Below are 19,704 nucleotides of genomic sequence, written 5' to 3' on the forward strand. Positions count from 1 at the left end.
TGGCGTTCAAGACCAGCATGCACGCCAGCATGCTGGCCCCAGCGAGGTACGGTCGCCGGGATGGGACGCTGCTCCTTCTAACTTGGTTAGGAGTCCGAGCACGCCCCTCTCCTCGCACCGTTCACCTCTGCCGCCCACCACCCCAGCAGAAGCCTTGGCGCAGGCCTAGCTGCTCCTGGACTATCTCCGACGGCGGACAAGACCGATGAATGGAGGGCCACTATCCAGAGCCTCATCGGCTTCGCCAACGGCGACACTACGCGGTGACCAAGCACCTCGCTGCCGCGGCAGGACAGCCGGACGCAAGCCGATGGCAACAAGACTGAGGGAGGTGCGACTTCCATGCACTCTCCACTACGAAGGCCAAAATCGCCGACTCGCCGGGTCCACCCCAACAGCGGCTCCACCGCGTCGTCGGACCCACGAGCTCGTCACGACCAGCGCCAAGTTCTCCATGAACGACAAAAAGAAGACGCTCGAACCCGCATCGAGCGCCAAAGAGAAGCGCGACGTCAATCCGACAAGCGCGTTGGGCTCTCTGTTGACATGCATGCGCCAGGGGAACCAGGCGATCTGCCATACGTGGTAGGTTGTCCTACGTTCACCCGCGAGCTGCGGCAAGTCCAGTGGCCCAGCACAAAGAATTTCAAGCCAAACGTGCCGGAGAACTACGACGGCAAGACGCATCCATCGGAGTTCCTCAGCATCTACACCATTGCAGTGCAAGCTGCCGGGGGACGAGATGACAAGATCCTTGCCAACTACTTCCCGCTGGTGCTCAAGCCCAATGTCAGATCCTGGCTCATGCACTTGCCGGACAACTCCATGTCTTCCTGGGATGATCTGTGCCATCAGTTTGTCGGCGCCTTTACAGGCGGCCACAAGCCACATGGCCAAGAGAGCGATCTTCATCTGCTCGCCCAGAAGGAAGGAGAGCCACTGCGCAAGTACATTCAGAGGTTCAGCCGCGTACAGCACAACATCCCAGACGTCCACCCCGCCGCGATCATTAGCGCGTTCCATCAGAACATGCGAAACCGAAGGATGAGGGAGGAGATGGCGATGTGTAAAATCAGAGACGTCAGTGAGCTTTATGCCCTGGCTGACAAGTGTGCACGCGCTGAAGAGGGGAGGAGGCTCCCCGGAGAGAGTACAGGAGCAAGAGAATCTGACAGTGAGGATGCGGCCCCGGCAAGGAAAGGCCGGCGGCGGAACAACAGAAGGAATAAGAGTAAGGAAGTGCTAGCTGTCGAGCAGACCGGCAACGGAGGTGGCGCCAAGGAAGCTAAGGCTGGTGGCTCCGACAAGGAGGCCCATCCTGTGGCGGCCGCCGACAAGCAGGACAGCTCCGGCAGGCAGTATTGCAAGATTCACCGCACCAAGGGTCACGATCTCCAGAACTGCAAGAAGGTCGAACAGCTTGCTGAGCAGCAGAAGGCTGAATACGAGCGACGCGACAAAGAGAAGGCCCAGGAAAGAACTGGTGAATCCGGCAAGAAACGCCCCGGTCGGGGAGGACGCCGCGGCAAGGCCAAGCAGCGGCAAGGAGACAGACCTCCCCGCGGCCGCGACAAGGATGAAGATGACGACGATGACGAAGACGTGGATGATGATGAGGCCGATGAGCAGGAATTTCAGAAAGCCACAGAGGTCCTGTGCATTGACGGTGGCGCCTCTCTGCATACTTCGCACCGCCAGCTCAAACAGTGGATTCGGGAAGTGAATGCAGCAGAGCCATCCATAGAGTCACGCAAGCCCCTGAAATGGTCCAGCACGCCTATCATCTTCAACATTGGGGATCACCCTGATCGCGTAACTGCGGTCGGGTGCTTGCCGATGTTGGTCTCACCAACTATCCACAACCTTAAGGTCACAAAGATGCTAGTTGACGGCGGGGCCGGCTTGAATCTCATCTCCTCCGCGGTCCTTCACAAACTCCAGATCCCTGACAGCGAGCTCGAAGAGACCGGCACATTCCAAGGAATCAACCCGGGAAGGAGCAAGCCGAAAGGGAAGATCACGCTGCCGGTCACGTTTGGCAGCGAGCTGAATTTCAAAACTGAGAGGGTCACATTTGACGTTGCCGATTTTCCATTGCCCTACAATGGGATCCTTGGCCGTCCTGCGCTCGCCAAGTTTATGGCAGCCTCTCACTATGCATACAACGTGCTCAAAATGCCAGGCCCGATAAGTGTCATCTCTGTCCCCGGCGACAAGAAGGATGCCCTTATCTGCGCCGACAAGATCTATCGGGAAGCAGCAGCCGCAGCTGATCACCACACACTTGCCGCTGAAGCTCCCGGGGGGAAGAAGAAGGCCAAGTCCGGCAAGAGCTCTGATGCCCACTCCGGCAAGCGCACCTCTTCAGAGTGCTGCGCTACCGTCGAGGACGCACCATCGAGCTCCACCGGCAAGTGCAAGAAGACGATGGCAGCTCCACCCGAGAGCAAGAAGGTGTCCACCAAGGAGGACGGCACTGGTGGTACCTTCACCATCAGTGCCACGCTTGACCCCAAATAGGAAGGCGTGCTCGTTGCTTTCCTGCGGGCGAATGTCGACGTGTTTGCATGGCAACCGTCTGATATCCCCGGTGTTCCCAGGAAAGTAATCGAGCACCACCTTGCCGTCTGTCCTCATGCGCGGCCCGTCAAGCAGAGAGTCAGGAAGCAAGCAGTGGAGCGCCAAGAGTTCATTGCAGAAGAAATCAGGAAATTGGAAGCAGCAAGCCTTGTTAGAGGAGTGCTCCATCCCACGTGGTTGGCCAATCCTGTAGTCGTGCGCAAGGCGAACGGGAAATGGAGGCTTTGTATAGACTTCACTGATGTCAATAAAGCTTGTCCCAAAGATCCATTTCCCTTGCCGCGCATTGACCAGATTGTTGACTCCACAGCTGGATGTGATTTGCTTTCATTTCTTGATGCGTATTCAGGATACCATCAAATCTTCATGGCAGAAGAGGATGAGGAGAAAACCGCATTTATCACCCCTTGTGGCACATATTGTTTTGTACGAATGCCCTTTGGGTTGAAGAATGCTGGTTCAACATTTGCAAGAGGAGTCCACGTCGCCTTTGAGCCACAGATGCACAGAAATGTGGAAGCCTACATGGATGATATAGTGGTCAAGAGCAAGGACAAGGCTACCCTGATCCAAGATTTAGAAGAAACTTTTACAAATCTGCGCAAGATCAACCTCAAGCTCAACCCCGAGAAGTGCGTGTTTGGAGTCCCTTCCGGCAAGCTTCTCGGGTTCTTTGTGTCTCAGCGGGGAATTGAAGCCAACCCCGACAAGATTAAGGCCATCGAGCAGATTGAAGCACCGAAGCGCGTAAAGGATGTGCGAAGGCTTGCCGGTTGCGTGGCTGCTCTTAGCAGGTTCATCTCTAAGTCTGCTGAGCGCGCCCTGCCATTTTTCAAAATATTGAAAAAGGCAGGTCCAATGAAATGGACTCCAGAAGCGGAGGCTGCGCTGCAGGACTTGAAGAGGTACCTATCCTCCACTCCAATACTTGTCGCACCTAAGCCACAAGAGAAGTTGCTGCTGTACCTAGCGGCAACCAATCAAGTGGTTAGTGCTGCGTTAGTAGCGGAGAGGGAGGCGGACAATGAGCCGGCAACCGCAGCAAGTGAATCCAGCGACAAGCAGGGGGCTTCTCCAACAAGCTCTGGTCCGGCAAGCTCTGGTCCGGCAAGCTCTGGTCCCGACAAAGATGAATCTGCGCAGATGTGCAAGGACGTGCAGAAGAAGATGGTGCAACGCCCAGTTTACTTTGTCAGCTCCCTTCTCCAGGGGGCTAGGTCGAGGTACTCTGGTGTGCAAAAATTGCTTTTCGGCCTTCTCATGGCCTCGAGAAAGCTGTACCATTACTTCCAGGCACACGAGATCACAGTCGTCACTCGCTTTCCGCTGAAGAGGATATTGCAGAATCCGGAAGCAACAGGCAGGATTGTCGAGTGGGCATTGGAACTGTCAAGCCTTGGCCTCAAGTTTGAGAGCACTGCAACAATCCAAAGCAGGGCATTGGCAGAGTTCATAGCAGAGTGGACGCCAACTCCAGATGAAGAAACTCCAGAGACGAGCATCCCCGTCAAGGAGACAAGCAAAGAGTGGCTGATGTACTTTGATGGTGCCTTCTCGCTGCAAGGCGCCGGTGCTGGCGTGCTTCTTATCGCACCCACCGGAGAGCACCTCAAGTACGTAGTCCAGATGCACTTTCCCAAAGAGCAAGCAACCAACAATACTGCAGAGTATGAAGGATTGCTTGCCGGTCTCAGAATCACAGCCGACCTTGGGATCAAGAAGCTCATTATCAGGGGTGACTCACAGCTTGTCATCCGCCAAGTGAACAAGAACTACCGGAGCCCGTTGATGGAAGCATATGTTGATGAAGTGAGGAAGCTAGAAGAGCACTTTGACGGCCTGCAAATGGAGCATATCCCAAGAGTTCAGAATGACATTGCTGATGGCCTGTCGAAATGCGCTGCACTAGAGTTGCCTGTGGAACCAGGGATCTTTGTGCTCAAGCTGACTCAACCATCCGTGACACCATCAACTGGGCAGAATAAGAAGAGGAAGTTGGTTTCTGGTGACTACTTTCCGGCAGAGCTCCCCGAAGCCGCCGCCAAGAAAGTCCCCAAGATCAACACCAAGGATGCTGAGGGGCAGTCTGCTCCGACAAACCCTATGGTTTGTTCCGTCGAAGCAAACGCTCCCGACGGGTTTTGCTCCGGCAAGCTTGCCGGGGAATATCGCGCTCCGGCAGAACCGCAGGTTCTTGCCGTAGAAGCAGATGTTCCCGCAGCAACAGATATGCCTTTAGTCCTTGTTGTCGAGCCGCAAGCTCCAGCATGGGCACAGCAGATTGTCCGTTTCCTTCAGACAGGAGAGCTTCCCGAAGAGCAAGAAGAAGCTGAAAAAGTAGCCCGGCAGTCAAGTATGTACAAGTTTGTCGACAGCACACTGTACAGAATAAGACTCAACAGTGTGAAATTGAAGTGCATTCGTCGGGAAGATGGACAACAGTTGTTGGCAGAGATACATGGAGGCATATGTGGTCACCACATTGGCGCAAGAGCACTTGTCGGCAAAGCATTCCGACAAGGCTTCTTCTGGCCGACAGCCCTCCAGGATGCAACTGCACAAGTAACCAAGTGTGAAGCGTGCCAGTTCCATTCCAAACAGATACACCAGCCAGCTCAAGCTCTCCAGACGATCCCTTTATCCTGGCCATTTTCGGTCTGGGGGCTCGACATCCTCGGCCCCTTCCCCCGAGCTGTCGGGGGCTTTGAGTTCTTGTACGTTGCAATCGACAAGTTCACAAAGTGGCCGGAAGTGGAACCAGTGAGGAAGGTGACAGCACAGTCAGCAGTCAAGTTCTTCAGGTCGATTGTTTGCCGTTTCGGGATCCCAAACAGGATCATCACCGACAACGGCACGCAATTTACGAGCCGCACCTTCATGCAGTACGTCCAAGATCTTGGCGCCAAGGTCTGCTTCGCTTCTGTTGCTCATCCGAGAAGCAACGGTCAAGCGGAGAGGGCAAACGCTGAAGTGCTGTGAGGCCTCAAGACCAGAACTTTCGACAGGCTGCACAAGTGCGGAAGAAATTGGATCGAGGAGCTGCCGGTGGTTCTTTGGTCGATCAGGACGACGCCAAATCGAGCCACTGGCCAGACACCCTTCGCTCTAGTCTATGGAGCGGAGGCAGTTCTCCCCACGGAACTCGTATACGGGTCACCTCGAGTGCTCGCTTATGATGAGCTCGAGCAAGAGCAGCTGCGGCAAGATGACGTGCTGCTCCTTGAGGAAGACCGTCTCCAGGCTGCTGTGCGAGCCGCTTGCTACCAGCAAGCTCTGCGCCGCTACCATAGCCGCAGAGTCAACGCCAGGAGTCTCGAGGAAGGCGACCTTGTTCTTCGGCGCGTTCAGTCGGCCAAGAATTCCAACAAGTTGACGCCGAAGTGGGAAGGCCCTTATCGGGTGAAACGAGTCACTAGGCCCGGCGCTGTCCGCCTTGAGACCGAAGATGGCATTCCGGTGAGCAACTCCTGGAACATCGAGCATCTTCGTAAGTTTTACCCGTAAGGCGCGGTTGTCGGACCCTGTCCGGCAACCACCTTTCTGTACAAGTCTTGCCGCTGTTGCATGTAATCCTTTGTACAGAGCCGGGCGCAGACCCCATGCACTAGTAAAGTTCATGTGCCCCGCACATCTTGTCAGTTTCCTTATGCTATAATCCTTTTTCGCATATATTATCTGACACTTTGTGCAGCACCAGACCCCGGTAAGCGATAACGAGCCCAAGGCTCCATATCATTGCTTTATTTCTCTGTCTCTTTCTCAAAAGAAGGAAGGTTCCCTCGCCCACAAGGTTTACCGGGGGGGAAGGAGAAGATAATGGTGTGGACCAGGCCGTTCAAAAAAAAAGGGTTTCTCCTTGCCGGGAAGCAGACGACAGAAAAGCTAAGTTGCTAAAGCGTGAGCAAACAGTTTTTGAGTTATTTTCCTTGAACGACCGTGCTTTGTATGGAAAACCTGTGCGCGGAGGAACCAATTCACAGCTAGCTACGCCCTTACTTTGTTTCGAGTCCGCTCAACAACTTAAGTGAGCTGCTAGCGCCCTTACTTTGCTTCGAGTCCGCTCAGCAACTTAAGTGAGCCGCTAGCGCCCTTACTTTGTTTCGAGTCCGCTCAACAACTTAAGTGAGCTGCAACTAGTTGCGACAAGGCTGCTTGTCGGTAGCGACCCCGCCAGCAGGCTGCTGAAGTTCCGCACTCGGCGCTCGCGGCAAGGGTGCCTGCACCGGTAAGTTTCCCTAGAAAGCGTAGGGAAGGACCATACAAAGCCAAGAGTCGAGTAAAGGAAGTAACACAGCTATTTGTTGCCTAAGATAGAGTTATATTACAAAAATAACTTGTCACGCCTCTAATAAAATGTTCCCATGGCATGACTGGTAGCGACAAGAGAGGAAGAAAACGGACGGCCTAATCTACGCGACCGCCGTCAACCCTTTTGACCTCGTTCACCCTGTCCACAATGGGTGCGACGAGGGCCTTAAGTGCGTCAAGATCAGCGTCCACCGGCAGCTTCCTGAGGACATTGGTGAGGTTGAGGCCCGGATTGCAGAAGTCCACCTTCACCAGCACCTTCTCCAGAACTCCGGCACAAATCGAGCGTGACTCGTCGGCCAACTGCTTTGGGATCCGTTCCCGGAGTTGCTAGAGCGCCGCCGCCACGCCTTTGAAGAACAAAGTGAGCTTGGCGCTGGGTTGGAGGTTCTCGTCGGAGGAGTACCCGAAGCCTTCCACCCCCAATTGCACCAGCTCCTCTTTGATGACTGCAGCAATGTCCACGAGGCCCTCCGTCCAGAGCTCCACAGTATCTCTGAGAAGGTTCTGGGTTTCGGCGGCCCTCGCTAGCAGCGCCTCGTTGGCCTCGATGTCCTTCTTCAAGTCTGCCTCCCGTTTCCTGGCGCTGCCAAACGTCTCCGTCAAGGTGGCCAGCTTCAGCGTCAGATCGGCGTTGGAATCCTTGGCGGCGCTCAATTCCTTGCCCCTCTCGGCGAGTCGGCCCTGCAGCTCACCGTGGGAAAGGGCGTCCTTCTCACGCTCTAGCTTGAGGGCGGCAAGCTCTTCGCCACCAACCTTCAGATCAGTTTCTAGCTGCGCCACCTTTGCCTCCAATTCTTTCTTGGTGGCCTCGGCAGCCGCAGCCGTATCATTTGCCTCTTGGAGCGTCCCGCCAAGTGCCCGCTCGCGCGCGGCAAGCTCCTCTTCGTGGCTGTCGAGGTTCACTTTCCGCTGAGTCAGCTCGCCTTCTCGCGCGTACAGCTTCTCGCCAGTGAGCCGCTGCTGCTCTTCGGCCTCAGCTTTCTCGAGGAGGAAGGCCTTCCATTCCTCGGCAAGCTGCTCCCGCTCCTCCGCCAAGGCCCGGAGAGTTTCTTGACGAAGACCCCGGAGCTCCTCCGCACGCTTCTCTATGTCCACGCTCGCCCTCGCGACAAGCGCTTCCCGGGACTCCAACTTGACCTGGCGGGCGCGGTAGAGCGCCAGCAGCCTCCGTAGCAACCGCTCCTCCTCAGGCTCGCCGCTGCTGCTTCTCGGCGAGTCGACGATCGACAACCCGGCGGAGGCAAGCACCTCCCCATCCAGAGCTTCTCCTTCCACCGGCGCCCTGGAGCTCGACGTCTAGGGGAGCTTGATGAAGATGCCCTCGCCAGCCTTCAGATAGGCGCCGGACTGGGGCTCCTCGGAGCCTGACGCTGCGGCAGCGGCGGAGGGATCGGCGGTCGGTGCAGCGCCCGACGCTCCTGCGACCTCAGGGCCGTCAGTGCGATCGCCAGATCCCCTGCCAGCTTCTTCGGCAGCAATCTTGGCGGCCTCTTCGCCGGCGGGCACGTTAGCGCCGGCTCCTTCTTCGGTGGCCGCGGCATCATCAGTATTGCCGCGCGCGTCTTCTTCGCCGCCCGCCTCGGTCTCCATCGGATCCGTGGAGGGTGGGTCTGACGACCAAAGAAGAAGGAGAAATCAAACAAGTGTTCGAGAAGAGAAATCAGCAGAAGACTACAAGGAAAGTTTCGGGCAAGAAGGGCTACCTGTGCTAGGATTTGCCGTCGTGACCTCCACCACCGGCGGATCGTTAGCGTTGTCCCTTGCCGGAGACTCCTCCCTTGCCGGAGGCTCCTCCCTTACCGGAGGACGCTCCCTTGCCGGGGAGTCCGCCCTTGGCGGCGTAGTCGAAGCAGACGACGAGTCGGAGGAGATCACCACGCCCTCCTGATCAAGCTGTTCTGCTCCTGCACAAACAAACCAGCGATCAGATGTCAACAAAGGAAAAGATCAACCACGCGCACCCAGAAGCAGAAAGTAAACCATATGCTTACGCTGGGGGCTGCTCTGCGAAGTGATGGCCGGGTCCGGCAAGGTAGTCTCGGGCGCGCCTCCTGTCGTCGCAGTGGGCGCGTCCTCGATGACCACCACGTGAGCCTTGGCCCTCTTCGCCGCCCTCTGGGCCAGAGTCCTGAAAAGGAGAGCCCAGGGTGAATCAGATCCGATGCAAGACAAGATCAGCAAGTTGAAGAACTACGAGAACAAGCAAGGGAGTCTTACTCTTCTTCCTCTTCCTCATCGGAGCTGAGCGCGGAGAGGTCGAAGTTCGGCCCACCTCTGGCGCGACGAGGTGGAGGGGAGGGATCCCTTGGCCGCTTGGCGGGGACTGCAGCGCCAGCCCGAGACGACCCCGCCCCAGTTGCCACTGCGGCGGGAGGCGCCCCCGCGGCGACCGTACTTGCCGCGGTGGAGCGCGTCATGCGGCGCTGCGGCTGTTGACCAGCTTGCCGCCCTGCTGCATCCCCGATCCTGCTGACGCGCCTTCTTGGCTGCACTAGGGGCTGTGTTCCGGGTCCTGCTCCCGGCAAGCTCCCCGGAGGTGGCGGGCCGCTCGTACCCTCGGCGGGCTCGTTCGACTCGGCGTCGGGCGCGGCGAGATTTCTTCCTCTTCGGGCTGCTCCCGTTCGGCAATGCTCATCGCCAACGCCGCGTCCGCTTCCTCCACGGTGAACCCGAATTCACCCGCGGCCGCGGCGGCCGCCGCCTCTTCCGCCCTGGTGGTGATGCAGTCCATCTCTTGCTCAGTGGTGTCGCGGGTGAGGAGCTTCTTCTCGTCAGCATTGACCGCCACCTCCACTAGGTTGTCAAAGAACTGCTGCACGACGTCGCCGGCGGGCTCTTGCCAAGTCGGAGCGATCCCGTGCGAGTCACACAACGGCATCATTGCGCAGATGCGGTCGCGCGAGGAGTTGTTGCATAGAGGAACGACGCCTGCCGGCAACCTGAACCACTCGGGATGCTGTGGGTCATGCTTGAATATCTCCTTAAGCATCCCGTCCAACTCTATGACGGTGAAATTGAAGTTGAGGCCTGGACGCAACCTCATTATATCTGCCGGGCCTCCAAATTCCCAGGCAGGTCTCCCCCTCGCCTGCAGAGGGGCGATGCGCCGGCGAAGGAAATCTGCGCCGACAGCTCCTACAGTCAGCCCGGCAAGCCTAAGACGCAAGATCCGAGTGGTGGCGATCGTCAGCTTGTCGTCGTCCGCGGACAGGGCGCTCCAGTCATTGCCACACACTGCTGGGGCTTGGCGCAGGGCGGTGAACGGCTGCGGGCTCTCTTCTACAACCCAGCACCAATCTACTCTCCACTCGTCCCACTTGCTGCGGAGCTCCCCCTCCAGATAGGTCTCCTTCTTGCCGGCCCGCGAGATCCAGGTGATCCCGCCGGCAAGAGGTTCCCCTCTCTCGACATGAGGCATAAAGAAATGGCGGAAGAGAGCTACGTTGGGGTGGACTCCGACAAAGTTTTCGCATAGATGGGCGAAAACTGCCATGGTCAGAACAGCGTTGGGGGTGAAATCAAGGAGGTGGAGTCCGTAGGTGTTCATGATATCACAGAAGAAATCAGAGAATGGCGGGCAGAGCCCGCAGTAGAAGAACACGGCGAAGAAAGGATACCCGTCAGCTGGAGCTGCTTGCGAGGCGACGGCGGAGAGTAACTTTGTGCGCGGATGCGCCCGCGTCTCCGTCGACCAGAAGAGATAGTACCACTCCCTCAGCTCCTCTGCGGAGAGCTCGGGGGGGAAAGTGGCCCGCTCCTTCCGCAGCGCCTCAAGCCGCTGCGCTTCGGTCGACTTCACAGCTTTCGCGGCCGCGGCCTTCGTGGCCTTCCCCTTCCCGGGATTCGGAGGCATGGCGGAGGCGGTGGGGGAGATCGACGGTGCTGGTGGTGGCGACGGCGACGGGAGCGGAGCGCTGCACTCTTTCGACTTTGGAAGCGGAAGAGGGCGGCGGAGGTTTCTGAGATTGCAATAGCGGATGACAAAGATGGAGGAAATGCCCCTGTTTCCCCTGCTTATAAAGGGGGACGGGGCGGACGTTTCGGCCTTCCGAATAAACAACCTCCCACGATCTCTCCCACGACGCCGCGTTTGACGCGTGCTGTTCTGGGCGTGCGCGGTGGGAGCGGAGTTAGATTCGGCGTGACCTAAGCCGCGCGTGCCCGTGCACTGTTTTGGGCCTGGCCCAATAGCGCTCGGCACCGTGTATGGCCCAGGCCCGGGGGCTCCTGTCGGTGTACTAGAGTAGGGGTACCCTATTACCCCGAACTCGTGCATGGGCAGTTGCAGCGCCCCGCGGCAAGGCTTGCCGGGTGATCGCCAGGACCCTCCGTGGTTCCCTTGAAGACCATTCAAGAACAAAGTACTCAAATCAAGGCCCCGGCAAGAGGAGCTTGCCGGGAAGGCCAACTAAGGCCCCGGCAAGAGGAGCTTGCCGGGAAGGCCAACCAAGGCCCCGGCAAGAGGAGCTTGCCGGGAAGGCCAACTAAGGCCCCGGCAAGAGGAGCTTGCCGGGAAGGCCAGTCAAGGCATACCAAGAAAGCTTGCCGCAACGCGCCCTGCGTCCCGGCAAGATCCGGCGAGCGACAAGCTTCCGGACGCGACAAGACGACAGCTGCGGCAAGGAGCTTACCGCGGGAAACCCCCACTTCGTGCCTGCGCTCCAGCACACCTGCTAACGTGTTGCTCTAGGGCTCTCCCAAGCACACGTGGCAGGAGGCTGTGCAGCTAGGGGTACGTGGTGGCAAGCAGAGATGAAGAGAAGCCCATCGTGGCAAACGGTGGCGCTCCAAACGGTCACTTTTTGCACTATTTAGGAGACTCAGACAGGCATTTAATGCCCTTGTCCCCTGCCGTCAGAGTTAGGTAGGGTGCACTGTATCCACAGTAGCGGTAGCTGCACCTACCGCATCCTTTTCCATTTTTACCCTTCTTGTCTACGTTGCCCCCTGTCGGTGACCCCTTGAGAGTATAAAAGGAGGCCCAAGCGCAACGTAGAAGGGGTTCGGAGGCTCGGCCAGTTCGGCTCATTCAACACCAGGAACACTCTCACGCTCAGTCCGGCAGCGTCCATCGCTCCTGAGCAAGAATCCAATATACACAAACAAGCAGCAGTAGGGTTTTACGCATCCGTGCGGCCCGAAGCTGGGTAAAATCGCCCGCGTGCACTGCCTCGATCCGCTCTTTGTGCGCTCTCCGCCCCCCACCGAACTGAAAGGGGCCCTGTCCCCATAGGTGTTGGTGGGAATCAGCATCGCCCCCGACAACGCGCCTTTCTTCGAAGATGAGATCTGGAATGCTATCAAGTCGCTACCCCATGGGAAGGCGCCCGGGCCAGATGGATTTACTATTGAGTTCTTGTGCTCCGCGTGGTCGGTGGTCAAGAAGGACATTTACGAGGCCTTTGACAAGCTCTATGTGCTCAATGGTAGGGGTTTCGGGAAGCTCAATGAGGAACTGATCACGTTACTGCCCAAGAAGCAAGACGCCTCCTCCCTCACTAACTACAGGTCGATCAGTCTTATACACCTTTTGGCCAAGCTGTTCGCCAAAGTGATTTCTCTCTGGCTCAATGCGAGGCTCCTAGACATTGTCTCCGTCAAGCAAAGTGCATTCATCGCTGACAACTTTCTTCTAGTCCAACAGACAGCCAAGCACCTCCACAGTCGCAAGCTCTCTCGCGTGCTTCTCAAGATCGACATTGCCCGGGCTTTCGACTCGGTCTCATGGCCTTTTTTGCGCATAGTCCTACGCCATCATGGTTTCGGTCCCTGTTGGTGAGAGTGGATCACAATTCTGCTGTCTACCGCAAGTACTCGCGTCCTCATCAACGGATCGCCAGGCCCCTCGATCATTCACGCCAAGGGGTTGCGCCAGGGCGACCCGGTGTCACCCATGCTATTCACTATCATTATGGATGTGCTCAACTCCCTCATCCTGCGCGCGGTCCAAGCCGGGATTCTGCATCGGCTTACCCCCACCACATGACCTCCAGCGTCTCTCTCTACGCGGATGATGAGGTGATCTTCTGCCACCCGGATAGACAAGACCTCATCGCGCTCCGTGAGCTTCTGTGCGTGTTTGGTGGCGCCTCCGGCCTCCACACCAATTTTGCCAAGAGCTCTGCTACTTCCATCCAATGCTCTCCCACTCATGAGATGACTATCGCGCATGAGCTAGGATGCCCGGTCAAGCCGTTTCCCATTACCTACTTTGGGCTGCCGCATCAATCCGGAGAATCCACTCCTCTCACCTCCTACTGCTCGTGGACCGGATCCGCAAGAAGTTATCCACCCGGAGGGCACCTTTGTTGGCCCGAGGTGAGCAACTTGCCCTGGTGCGGCATGTGCTCTGGGCCATGCCTGGACACCTCCTTGCGGACATCATCCTCAATGCCCATGTGCTCAAGCTGGTTAATCGAGTCATCCGAGAGTTCATGTGGCACGGGAGAAAGGACTCTGCGGCGGGCCATTGCACACTCAATTGGCGCTGCTTTTGCATGCCCCTCGAGCTTGGCGGTCTTGCCGTTTGGGATCTGTGATACACCTGGATTTCCCTCCGCACCCACTGGCTTTGGCTTCAGCGCACGGACCAGTCGTTGCTACGTCTTGAGCTTGCGTTGGTTTTCCTTGAAGAGGAAAGGGTGATGCAGCATAGTAGCGTAAGTATTTCCCTCAGTTTTTGAGAACCAAGGTATCAATCCAGTAGGAGGCTTCTCAACAAGTCCCACGAACCTACACAAACAAACAAAGAACTCGCAACCAACGCGACAAAGGGGTTGTCAATCCCTTCACGGCCACTTGCGGAAGTGAGATCTGATAGAGATAAAATAATAAGATAAATATATTTTTCGTATTTTATAATATAGATGCAGAAAATAAAGATGCAAATAAAAGTAGATTGGAAGCAATTATGATAAGAGATATACCCGGGGGCCATAGGTTTCACTAGTGGCTTCTCTCAAGACCATAAGTATTACGGTGGGTGAACAAATTACTGTCGAGCAATTGATAGAAAAGCGAATAATTATGACGTTATCTAGGCATGATCATGTATATAGGCATCACGTCCGCAACAAGTAGACCGACTCCTGCCTGCATCTACTACTATTACTCCACACATCGACCGCTATCCAGCATGCATCTAGAGTATTAAGTTCATAAGAACATAGTAACGCATTAAGCAAGATGACATGATGTAGAGGGATAAACTCAAGCAATATGATATAAACCCCATCTTTTTATCCTCGATGGCAACAATACAATATGTGTCTTGCAACCCTTTCTGTCACTGGGTAAGAACACCGCAAGATTGAACCCAAAGCTAAGCACTTCTCCCATGGAAAGAAAGATCAATCTAGTAGGCCAAACCAAACCGATAATTCGAAGAGACTTGCAAAGATAACTCAATCATATAAAAGAATTCAGAGAAGATTCAATTATTATCCATAGATAAACTTGATCATAAACCCACAATTCATCGGATCTCGACAAACACACCGCAAAAAGAGATTACATCGAATAGATCTCCACAAGAGAGGGGGAGAACATTGTATTGAGATCCAAAAAGAGAGAATAAGCCAACTAGCTAATAACTATGGACCCGAAGGTCTGTGGTAAACTACTCACAACTCATCGGAGGGGCTATCGTGTTGATGTAGAAGCCCTCCGTGGTGGATTCCCCCTCTGGCAGAACGCCGGCGATGGCTCCAAGATGGGATCTCGCGGATACAGAAGGTTACGGTGGTGGAAATTGTGTTTCGGTTGCTCCCTGGATGTTTTTGGGGTATGTAGGCTTATATAGGAGGAAGAAGTACGTCGGTGGCTGCCCGAGGGGCCCATGAGACAGGGGGCGCCCTATGGGGGGCGTGCCCTACCCTCTCGTGGCCGCCTCGACTGCTTCTTGACTTGCACTCCAAGTCCTCTGGATCACGTTCATTCCAAAAATCACGCTTCTGAAGGTTTTATTCCGTTTGGACTCCATTTGATATTCCTTTTCTTCGAAATACTGAAATAGACAAAAAAACAGCAATACGGGTTGGGCCTCCGGTTAGTAGGTTAGTCCCAAAAATGATAATAATGTATAAAATAAATCCCATAAACATCCAAAACAGGTAATATAATAGCATGGAACAATCAAAAATTATAGATACATTGGCGACGTATCAAGCATCCCCAAGCTTAATTCCTGCTCGTCCTCGAGTAGGTAAATGATAAAAACAGAATTTTTGATGTGGAATGCTACCTAGCATAATTCTCAATGTAATTTTCTTTATTGTGGCATGAATGTTCAGATCCAAATAGTTCAAGATAAAAGTTCATATTGACAAAAGAAATAGCAATACTTCAAACATACTAGTAAAAGTAATCATGTCTTCTCAAAATAACATGGCTAAAGAAAGTTCATCCCTACATAATCATATAGTTAGGCTATGCTCCATTTTCGTCACACAAAGATGTTCCCAACTTCTATACCCCCGATGACAAGCCAAGCAATTGTTTCGTACTTAAATAATCTCAAACTTTCTCAACCTTCACGCAATACATGAGCATGAGCCACGGATATATCACTATGGGTGGAATAGAATAATGATTGGGGATTGTGTGGAGAAGACAAAAAAGGAGAAAGTCTCACATTGAAGAGGATAATCAACGGGCTATGGGAATGCCCATCAATTGATGTCAATATGAGGAGTAGGGATTGCCATGCAATGGATGCACTAGAGCTATAAATGAATGAAAGCTCAACAAAAGAAAACTAGTGAGTGTGCATCCAACTTCCTTGCTCACGAAGACCTAGGGCATTTGAGGAAGACCATCGTAGAAATATACAAGCCAAGTTCTATAACGAAAAATTCCCACTAGTATATGAAAGTGACAACCTATGAGACTCTCTACATGAAGAACATGGTGCTACTTTGAAGCACAATATATGAGACTCAATAAAGAACAAGGTGCTACTTTCAAGCACAAGTGTGTAAAAAGAGATAGTAGCATTGCCCTTTTATTTATTTATTTATTTATTTATTTCCTTTTTTTATTTTTTTTCTATGGCATTTTTTTTCTTTTTGGCCTTTCTTTTTTTTTCTTTTTGGGCAATGCTCTAATAATGATGATCATCACACTTTTATTGATTACAACACATGAATTACAACTCGAAACTAGAACAATATATGACTCTATATGAATGCCTCCGGTGGTGTACCGGGATGGTGCAATGAATCAAGAGTGACATGTATAAAAATTATGCATGGTGGCTTTGCCACAAATACGATGTCAACTACATGATCATGCAATGGCAATATGATAAAAGTAATGTATGTCATGATGATGATGAACGGAACGGCGGAAAGTTGCATGGCAATATATTTCAGAATGGCTATGGAAATGCCATAAATACGTAGGTATGGTGGCTGTTTTTAGGAAGATATAAGGAGGTTTATGTGTGATAGAGCGTATCATATCACGGGGTTTGGATGCACCGGCGAAGTTTGCACCAACTCTCAAGGTGAGAAAGGGCAATGCACGGTACCGAAGAGGCTAGCAAATATGGAAAGGTAAAAGTGCGTATAATCCATGGACTCAACATTAGTCATAAGAACTCATATACTTATTGCAAAAATTTAGAAGTCATCAAAAACCAAGCACTACGCGCATGATCCTAGGGGGATAGATTGGTAGGAAAAGACCATCGCTCGTCCCCGACCGCCACTCATAAGGATGCACAAGCCAGGTACACTTCATGCTTCAAATTTGTTACACAACTTTAACCATACGTGCATGCTACGGAACTTGCTAACTTCAACACAAGCATTCTTTAAATTCATAATCACCCAACTAGCATGACTTTAATATCACTACCTCGCTATCTCAAAACAATAATCAAGTATCAAGTTGATCATAGCATCCAATTCACTTCCTATGATAGTTTTTATTATACCCAACTTGGATGCTCATCATTCTAGGACCAATTTATAACCATAGAAAATACCATGCTGTTCTAAAAGACTCTCAAAATAATATAAGTGAAGCATGAGAGATTAGAAATTTCATCAAAATAATATAAGTGAAGCATAATATAAGTGTATGCTCACCATTCTTTCACACTATTGCTCTAAATGATATAAGTGAAGCACTAGAGCAAAAACTATCAAGCTCAAAAGATATAAGTGAAGCACATAGAGTATTCTATCAAATCCTAAGCAAATAGGCTCCTCCCAAAAGGTGTATTACAGCAAGGATGATTGTGGTAAACTAACAAGCAAAGACTAATATAATACACGACGCTCCAAGCAAAACACATATCATGTAGCAAATAAAAATATAGCTCCAAGTAAAGTTACCAATGAACAAAGACGAAAGAGGGGATGCCTTCCGGGGGCATCCCCAAGCTTAGGATTTTGGCTATTCTTGAATATCTTGGGGTGCCTTGGGCATCCCCAATATTAGGCTTTTGCCACCCTTTATTCCATAGTCCATCAAATCTTTACCCAAAACTTGAAAACTTCACAACACAAAACTCAACAGGAAATCTCATAAGCTCCATTAGTGAAAGAAAACAAAACCACCACATAAGGTACTGTAATGAACTCATTCTTTATTTAAATTGGTCTTAAACCTACTGTATTCCAAGTTCTCTATGGTTCATACCCTTACATACTAGCCATAGATGCATCAAAATAAGCAAACAACACACGAAAAACAGAATCTGTCAAAAACAGAACAGTCTGTAGCAATCTGTAACTAACGCAAACTTTTGGAACCTCACAAATCCTACCAAAATAGGAGGTCCTAGAAACTTTGTTTATTTAACATAAGCAAAAAAGAATCAATGCAAAATATCGTTCCTGTGATTTATTGAATTTTTTCTCGTGAGCGCAAAGTTTCTGTTTTTCAGCAGAATCAAATCAACTATCATCATAGGTTATCCTATAGGTTCTACTTGGCACAAACACTAAATAAAACATGAAAACACATCTAAACAGAAAGTAGAAACAAAATTTAACACTAAACAGGAACAAAAACAAAAATCATAAAGAAAATTGGGTTGCCTCCCAACTAGCGCTATCGTTTAACGCACCTAGCTAGGCATAAAAGCGAAGATAGATCTAAGTAGTGCCATATTTGGCACTTGGTTAATAAGTAGCTCCCATGATAGATTCATAAGGTAATTTGACTTTCTTTCTTGGAAAGTGCTCCATGCCTTTCTTTAATGGAAATTGGAATCTAATATTCCCTTCCTTCATATCAATAATCGCACCAATCGTTCTAAGGAAAGGTCTACCAAGAATAATAGGGCAAGAAAGATTGCAATCTATATCAAGAACGATAAAATCAACGGGAACCAAATTTCTATTGGCAACAATAAGGACATCATTGATCCTTCCTATTGGCCTTTTAATGGTGGAATCCGCAAGATGCAAATTTAAAGAGCAATCATCAAGATCATGGAAACCTAGAATATCACATAAAGTTTTCGGAATCATGGAAACACTAGCACCGAAATCACACAAAGAAAAACACTCATGATCTTTAATTTTAATCTTTATAGTAGGTTCCCACTCATCATTAAGTTTTCTAGGTATAGAAACTTCCAAATTAAGTTTTTCATCAAAAGATTGCATCAAGGCGTCAACGATATGTTTGGTAAAAGCTTTATTTTGACTATAAGCATGTGGAGAGTTAACAACGGATTGCAACAAGGAAATACAAATTTCTAAAGAACAATTATCATAATCAAATTCCTTGAAATCCGAGATAGTGGGTTCAATACTATTTAAAGTCATGACCTCTCCAATCCCACTTTTACCAAATTTAGCATCAAGATCTAAAAACTCCGAATTCTTGGGACGCCTTCTAAATAAATTTGACTCATCTCCAGTCCCATTATTATCGAGATTCATATTGCAAAACAAAGATCTAATAGGGGACACATCAATAACTTTAAGATCTTCATCATATTTTCATGGAAACTAGAAAAACACTCTTTTATAGAGCTATCTTTCTTCGCACGCAATCTAGCGGTTCTTTCCTTGCACTTGTCAATGGAAATTCTCATTGCTTTGAGAGACTCATTGGTATCATGCTTAGGAGGAGAAGATCTAAGTTTGAGAGAATCAACATCATGTGAAAGTCTATCAACGTTCCTAGCCAAATCATCAACTTTGAGCAATTTTTCTTCAAGCAAAGCATTAAAATTCTTTTGAGAAACCATAAATTCTTTCACACTATTCTCCAAATCAGAGGGCATATTATCAAAATTACCATAAGAATTATTGTAGGAATTTCCATAATTATTAGAGGAATTGCTAGGGAACGGTCTAGAATTAAAGTTTCCTCTATAAGCATTGTTTCCAAAATTATTCCTACCAACAAAATTCACATCCATAGATTCATTATTATTCTCAATCAAGGTAGATAAAGGCATATCATTGGGATCAATAGAAGAACTCTTAGTAGCAAACAATCGCATAAGCTCATCCATCTTTCCACTCAAAACATTAATTTCTTCTATAGCATGCACTTTTTTACTAGTAGATCGTTCAGTATGCCATTGAGAATAATTAGCCATAATATTATCAAGAAGTTTTGTAGCATCTCCTAAAGTGATTTCCATAAACGTGCCTCCGGCGGCCGAATCTAAAAGATTTCTAGAAGCAAAGTTCAAACCGGCATAAAAAATTTGTATTATCATCCATAAATTCAAACCATGAGTAGGGCAATTGTGAACCATCAATTTCATTATTTCCCAAGATTGGGCAACGTGCTCATGATCAAGTTGTTTAAAATTCATAATATCGTTCCTAAGAGTGATGA

The sequence above is a fragment of the Triticum aestivum genome, chromosome 3B, assembly GCF_018294505.1.
Source record: "Triticum aestivum cultivar Chinese Spring chromosome 3B, IWGSC CS RefSeq v2.1, whole genome shotgun sequence".
Classification (NCBI taxonomy): Eukaryota; Viridiplantae; Streptophyta; class Magnoliopsida; order Poales; family Poaceae; genus Triticum; species Triticum aestivum.